This window comes from Vombatus ursinus, unplaced genomic scaffold, assembly GCF_900497805.2.
Source record: "Vombatus ursinus unplaced genomic scaffold, bare-nosed wombat genome assembly UNPS02014863.1, whole genome shotgun sequence".
Lineage (NCBI taxonomy): Eukaryota > Metazoa > Chordata > Mammalia > Diprotodontia > Vombatidae > Vombatus > Vombatus ursinus.
The window spans coordinates 35,639,293-35,646,603 of NW_020954641.1; positions in this window are offsets into that span (position 1 = coordinate 35,639,293).

A 7,311-nucleotide genomic window follows, 5' to 3' on the forward strand; every position below is an offset into this window, starting at 1 on the left:
CTCTCTCTCTCTCTCTCTCTCTCTCTCTCTCTCTCTCTCTCTCTGTCACTGCAGGGGCTGGTCTGGTAACATATCTGGTAGTTTAATGGGTACTGATATACCAAGGCTTTTGGATTCAGGATCTCAGATTTCCTTCATTAGTCTCTGAGGGCAGATGGTAGTCAAGGTGGTGCCGGTAGTTTTGCTTCTCTGGAACATGCTCCCTCCTGTCTCTTCCTCCAGGTACCCTGCTGCTTTAACCAGATCCATCATTTAGTGTCACTTGGCAGAAATTCATATATAGAGGATCAGAGAAATCAAAATAAAGCTCTCTTTCTCTCTCTCTCTGTGTATGTATATGTATATGTATATGTGTGTGTGTGTGTGTGTGTATTTATGTATGTATAAAATTTCCTGGAGCTGATAGGCAATCATTAGAGTTTATTGAATGGGGGTAGGGGGTAGAGGGCTTACATGGTTAGACCTGTACTTTGGGAAGATTAATTTGATAGCTGAGAGAGTGGAGAATGTACTGGAGTGGGGAGAGACTTATGGCAGGGAGATCAACCAGCAGGCTATTGCAATGACTTAGGTGTGAGGTGACAAGGACCTATGCTAGGATGGTGGCAATGCCAGAGAAGGGACTATATAAGAGAAGAGGGCATATGTCATGAAAGTAAAATCCACAGAGCTTGGCAACAAATTGGATTTTGAGGGTGAGAAAGAGTGAGGAGTCAAGGATGATATCTAGGTTATAAACCTAAATGACTGGGAGGAAGGCAGTGCCCTTGGCAGTAATAGGGAAGTTTGGAAAGGGGGAGGTTTTTTGGAGAAAGATAATAAATTCAGATTTGGACATGTTGAATTTAAGATTCCTACATGACATTCAGTTTGAGATGTCCAATAGCTAATTGAAGATATGAGACTGAGGTTATCAGAAAGGTTCAGGCTAAATAAGTAGATTGAAAATTGTTAATCATGAGAATGAATCCTAAAATATGAAATAATTTTAGAAAGAAATTTATTAGGTTGTTTGGTAGGGAGAGAGCTGGAAGGAGAGGTTACATTTTTTTGTAACACAAACAAGGGCATAAGGACATATGCCTGATTGGTCTCACAGAGAAGAGAGTGAGAGGAGAAAGTAAATGTACCTTTGGTAGATGGCCACAAAAGGGAGGAGAGAATTAGAACAATAGCTAGTGGGGATGGACAGATCAAGGGTTTTTTGAGGATGGGAGAGACCTAAGCATATTTATAGGCAGTAGGAAACATCCAGGAGATGGGGAGAGATTAAAAATAAATGATAGAATGGGGGAATTACAGAATTATAGAATCCATTGGAGAACATAGAATAGAATGGGATCATTTATGTAGGTAGTGAGGGTTGCCTTGGCAAGGAGAAGGGTTACCTCCTCATGTTTGACGAGGGGGAATGCAGAAGAGGCATCTGGGTAATAGGAGAAGAGAAGGGGAGAAGAGGCAGATCTCTGTGAACAGTCTCAATGTTTTCAATGAAAAATGATGCAAGGTTCTCAGCTGAGAGGGTAGGGGACAGGGGAACCATGGGAGGTTTGAGGAGGATGATATAATTTGGAAGAGCTGACATGGTCAGTGGGATGTGAGTTAAATATGCAGTTATAAAAGGATTGCCTTGCCACAGTGCCCCATTGAGACTAGGTAACATAAATTTGTAGTGGACCCAGTCAGCATGGTTTTGTGATTTTAACCAGCTTAGTTCAACAATGGAGTAGGAAGTAAAGGCAGCAGATAATGAGAATAAGCCAAGGCAGAGGTTTATCAAGGCAAAATCAGCAATGATAAGGAGGTAAGGGACTTGAGAGAAGAGGGTAGCATGAGGTCTTACGATCACTTGGTTCCTGTGCTGAGAAATTCACTACACCTAATGCTGCTGCCATAGGCACTTCTTTAAGATATAGCCTGCTATGGTGATGAGCCAGCTGGTTCAGGGATGCATGAACCCACCTCAGGTGGAAGCTGTGAGAGGAAGTTGTTTTGGAAAACGAGTGGTGAAAATGCTCTCTGTTTGACAGAACCTTTATTGTCTACCTTGCATTCCATTGAAAGCAAATGTCCTTTCGCTTTGCCTAATACTGTGTACATGTGACTCTGGCTGGTTGTGGGGTGGTTCAGGGGAAAATAGATGCTCATGGGCAAGAGAATATGGCTATATCCACACACGTTCTAGGGACTTATCTGTTACACGTGGACAATTTGTTTGTCTAAGTCAGAGACATATGGAATTTCTGCTCTTGTTTTCCCCTTTAATACAAGTAATATTTTGATAAAAAGTTTTTTTTTGTTTGCTTTTCATATGTGAAAACAGAGAGGCAGGATGGCATATAATGTGAAAAAAAAACCCTTTGAACTTGGAGTCAAGACTGGTATTGAATTCTGCCTGTTCCATTGAAGAGCCAGCGACACAAGACAAGTCCAAGCTGCTCTCAACCTCAGTTTACTTATCTATAAAATGGAGGTGTTAGTGATTCTCACAATACTTACTCCACACTATCGTTGTGAGTATCAAATGAGATAATGCATATAAGACACTTTGTATACCTTAGAAGTATTATCTTAAAATACTTTAAAATATATTGATGCCTTTTGCTTTTACATTATATTAATTCTGAATATATTTCCCTCCATTTGTAACAAAGATGAAAAACCTAACAGTTCAGCAAAACTAGCCAACAAATCTACTGCATCTGACAGCATATGCAATAGTAAATGTATTATTATTACTTTAACAATAATTCTCAGTAGTCCTTAGTGCTCCAAAGAGTTTGTTTTCTTCCTTCTATTCTACCTCCCCTCTGCATTTTCAGTTCTGAAGATTCATGTTGTTAAAAGGAAAACTTAAGCTGTTGCCCAAGGGTTACTTAGCATAGCGCTAAATTATATAGTAGCTTGTTGGCACTAATCATCCTTATACTGGTTCTGGCATTCATGAAGCTTTTATTTCAAGAAGTCCTTCTGTGGGTTTGAAAGCACTGCTTTTAGAAATGCAGCCATCAATTCAACAAGTTTTTACCATGCTGTCCCATCAGATTGTGGAAAAAACATTTCCCTCTTAAATGCATTTTGAAATCTGCCTCACCTATCTGAGAGAGATAGTAGGGTGTAATGGATAGCATAGTCAAGTCAAGTCAACAAGCATTTATTAAATACTTACTATGTGCTAAGCATTTACATTGTGCTAAGCACTGGGAATAAAAATCTAAGCAGAGAGACAATCCCTGCCCTCAAGGAGTTTATATTCTAATGGGGGAAGACAACACATAATAGAGAGCTGACAAGTGGAGAAAGAGATGAAGGTACCTCCTGCAGTGGAATTATAGAGAAAATCCATGAAAGTCAAGAGTGCAGACTGGAGTGGCTGGCCTGGGCCTTTTCCTTAACATGAAGGTTCTGAGAGGAACCTGCCAATCACAGAGAGAGGCCTCAGGAGTGGAAAGTACTGGCTATTTGTAAAGTCCAGGGGTTGAATGAGATTCCAGGGTGAAGAGGTTTCTGTACAATAGTAGAGAAGGTCAAGGAGAATCAGTAGTGCAGCCTGGAGAGTAACGAAAGATAGAGGGCTTGCTTTGAATCGGGAAAACCTGGGTATCAGTCTTGCCTCCAAAACATTTTAGCTGGGTTAGCCTGGGCAAATAACTTGGCCTTTTTCAGTTACAGGCAAATTTCTAAGACCTGTTGGGACAGATAATATTGGAGAATATTTTGTTCTCTAAAAGGTAATGTTGCAGAACAATTGCCACTCTGCATGTAGAGTTTCTCTATTCAGAATTCTATTTCCTGAATGGATGACATCTCAGGTGCGGAACTGAACCAAACAAAATGCCAGTACAGAGTCAGTATGGCCACTGGATTGAGTGCTGAGTTTGGAATCAGGAGCACCCAGGTTCAAATCCCATCTCTGACACTAGCAGTGTGACTTTGGGCAAGTCTCTTCATCTCTTTATGCCTCTGGCAGCTCCTTAGGGTTTGCTGACCAAGTAGTGGAAGGGCTGCAACCTTCTTTGGTAGAGGGAATTCCCATACAGGAGTTCCTCACACTGAAAGAATCGCAGTTCCTTCATGTTGACATATTTTTCCTATATGAAAAACAAGGTGAATGTAATGAAGAGGAGTTGAGGAATGGTTTAGGGTGGATCAGAGGGGGAAAAGAGTGCTTACTCATGCTTTGCTAATCATCAGTGATCCTGAGGTGTATCATAGAGATAGAAGAAACCTTGAAGTTCTACCTAGGAGCATCAAAAGGGAACTTGGAGCACATGTAGTCTCATCCCCTCATTTTATAGGTGAAGAAAGTGAACTGCATTTTGTTTCATGGCACCCTTCCATTCCTGGAGTGTATTCCACTTGCCCTTCCCACTTTCTTCTCTTCTCCTTTTAGGCCTGGGATGATCCCATGCTTCTCCACACTCCCTAAGAAGCCACTGAAGGGACTACAAAAAAGGAAATGGCAGATAATGACTATGGATTTCTGAGGACTAGGCTAGCTCAGCATATGTAACACCTGAGCTTAAGAAGGTATCCAAAGCCCTAAATTCTACTGGAAAAAAAAGGCATCTTTGAAACCAGTCTGAGAGTCACTATAAGGCAAAAAGTTTGCCCTGTGCTTTCTGGGATTATCTTTATTCAGTTGCCTTACTTAGCCTTTGTATTTCCTGGCCGGTTAGGGGCATACACTACCACCAACTGACAGAGAAGCCTTGCTGCTGCTGCACACATATAACTGTTCTCCATCCCCTTCCAAGCAGTTGTACTCCACCCTCCTTTATAAGCATAGCTCGCTGTATGAATTAGATATGTGACCTAAAAAGTTGGGTGTGAGCTGTATTTTTATAAATCAGATCACATTTTAAATGCACAAAGGGAAATCTAAAGGTACTCCTACTAAACTTTTGTAAAGCAAAGAATGTTTTTCTATTCTGAATATTCTCCTCCATTCCCTAATTGACTTGTTTCCTAAGTTAAGACTTTTGCTGGTCATTTCTCTGGAGTATATAGTGCAAAGTGCAAAGGTCTGATCTTGTCATTTCTGTAGGGCAGGCTTATTATATGGCTAGTACAAAGAGTATTGGGCAAACAGGAGAGCTGGATTCTAGTTTTGGTTCTGCAGCTTATTCACTGTGTGACCTTGGGCAAATCACTTAACCTTTCTGTGTTTCATTTTCCTCATCTGTCAAATGGGAATAATGCCTACTGTACCTTGTCATGGGGTCATGGATAATGGATGTGAGGATCCTCTTCTGTCAAATGGGGATAAAACCTGTCCCACCTCTTCCCAGGGTGACTCATAATGGATGTGAAAGAGCTTTGGAAATCCAAAGTACTTGACAGGCAAGAGATGGTGCTATTATATCCTGGCTTTTTTGTATTTTGCAACCATTTCAAAAGGTTGTGCTTTGTCAGCCCCACAGTCTGTGTTGAAACAAAGGGCAATGGGGTTTTTCTAAAGTGCAGTCTTTTTACTTTTCTTCCTTTTTGGTGAAAATGACTCTTACAACATAAGGTTCAATTAAATGGACGCCACTCACCCAACACACGCGGTTGAAGGAGGTTCTAGTGGGGTCTTGGACACATTAGCTTGACAGGCTACAAAAGGAAGCTGGCACTCTTCTGAGCCATAGCAATTATTATCTGTACTTTTTAATGTCAATGCGAAGCAAAGTTTTAAGATAATTTTTTTCTGAATTGTACCATCTAGAAAAATTAATCGTGCATTTTCATAAAGTCAGCTAGCACATGCCACAGTCTAAAATATAAGAGCAGTGGTGTCAAACTCAAATAGAAACAGGGTCATTAAACCACATGTAAGAATCCCTATAGACAGCTCATTAACTTAAAAATTCAAATATTAACAATATTTACATTCTATTGTATTTTCATTTATTTCATTAAATATTTACCAAATTATATTTTAATCTAGTTCTGGTTGAACTCAAGGTTATTGTGGGCCTGATACCTCTAGTGTAAGAGGATCTTAAATACTGAACTGGTTTGTAGGACTACTGGATTCTCATCCTGGAGAAGTTGAATCTTTAGGGAAACAGGTCAGCATAGTGGATAGAGTGCTTGCCTTAGGTGTCAGAAAATCTGGGTTTGATGTTTGAGACTCTTATGAATTCATTTGACTCTATGGATCATGTGATTTCAGGCGGGCCACATAACTTTTCTCAGCCCTAGTTTCCTCATCTATAAAACAAGTATAATGATAGCACCTATCTCACAGGGGTTATTGTGAGGATCAAATGAGATCTGGAACATTTTGTGCTTTGTAAATCTAGAAGTACGATATGAATATGATTTATTATTATTAGAGGCAGCATTATATAGTGGTTAGAGTGCTGATTTGAAGTTCTGCCTCTGACATATACTATGTTACTGTGTGACCCTAGGCAAGACACTTAACCTCTTATGATTCTAGGAAATTCTCTAAGACTGTAATAAATATCAGAGAATGTGCTGACCATCAGAGGTAGAGGGAGTTTCTTCATCTGAGAGTTCCCTATAACAAGGAAACCATTGGTCCAGGCACAGTTTTCATTCTATTATCATTATTATTATTTTGTTTTTGCAAGACAATGGGGTTAAGTGACTTGCCCAGGGTCACATGGCTAGTGAGTGTTATGTGTTTGAGGCCAGATTTGAACTCAGGTCCTCCTGACTCCAGGGCCGGTGCTCTATCCACTGTACCACCTAGCTGCCCTCTTCATTCTATTTTTATTAAATGAGCAATGAAGTAATTCTGAGAAGTGGATGACAGAGCAGAGTGAGGAATTGGTTACTTATTCCTCCTGTCTTCTTATTCTGAGTTGGAGGATATTTATTTCTCACCCATACAGAAAACAATTCTTAGGAATTCAGTTAGACATTTCTTCAGTGGCAGGAACTGTGCTAGGGGCATAGAATTATGGGAACAAAAGCAAAACTGGCTCTATCATCAAGGAACCTGAATTGGACAATGAGGGTTGGGGATGGAGAGTTTCTCCTATTGAACCCATTTGAGTTAACATTTGTCTGTTCCATAGCTAAGTAAGTTGCAGTATCTATATTAGGTGAGTTCCAGGTCCTAACTATGTATGCCTATAATCCATATAAAATGTCTGGATGCTATTGATGCACTCAGTTAATAGTTAGAGCTGGTAGGGATCTTTGATTGTTCCTCATTGTACAAATGCAGAAACAGAGACCCAGAGAGATGAAGGCAGTTTGTCCAAGATTACAAGTTGACTCTTCCCCCCTGCCCAGGCCATACACACAAACACACACACACACACACACACACACACACACACACACACACAC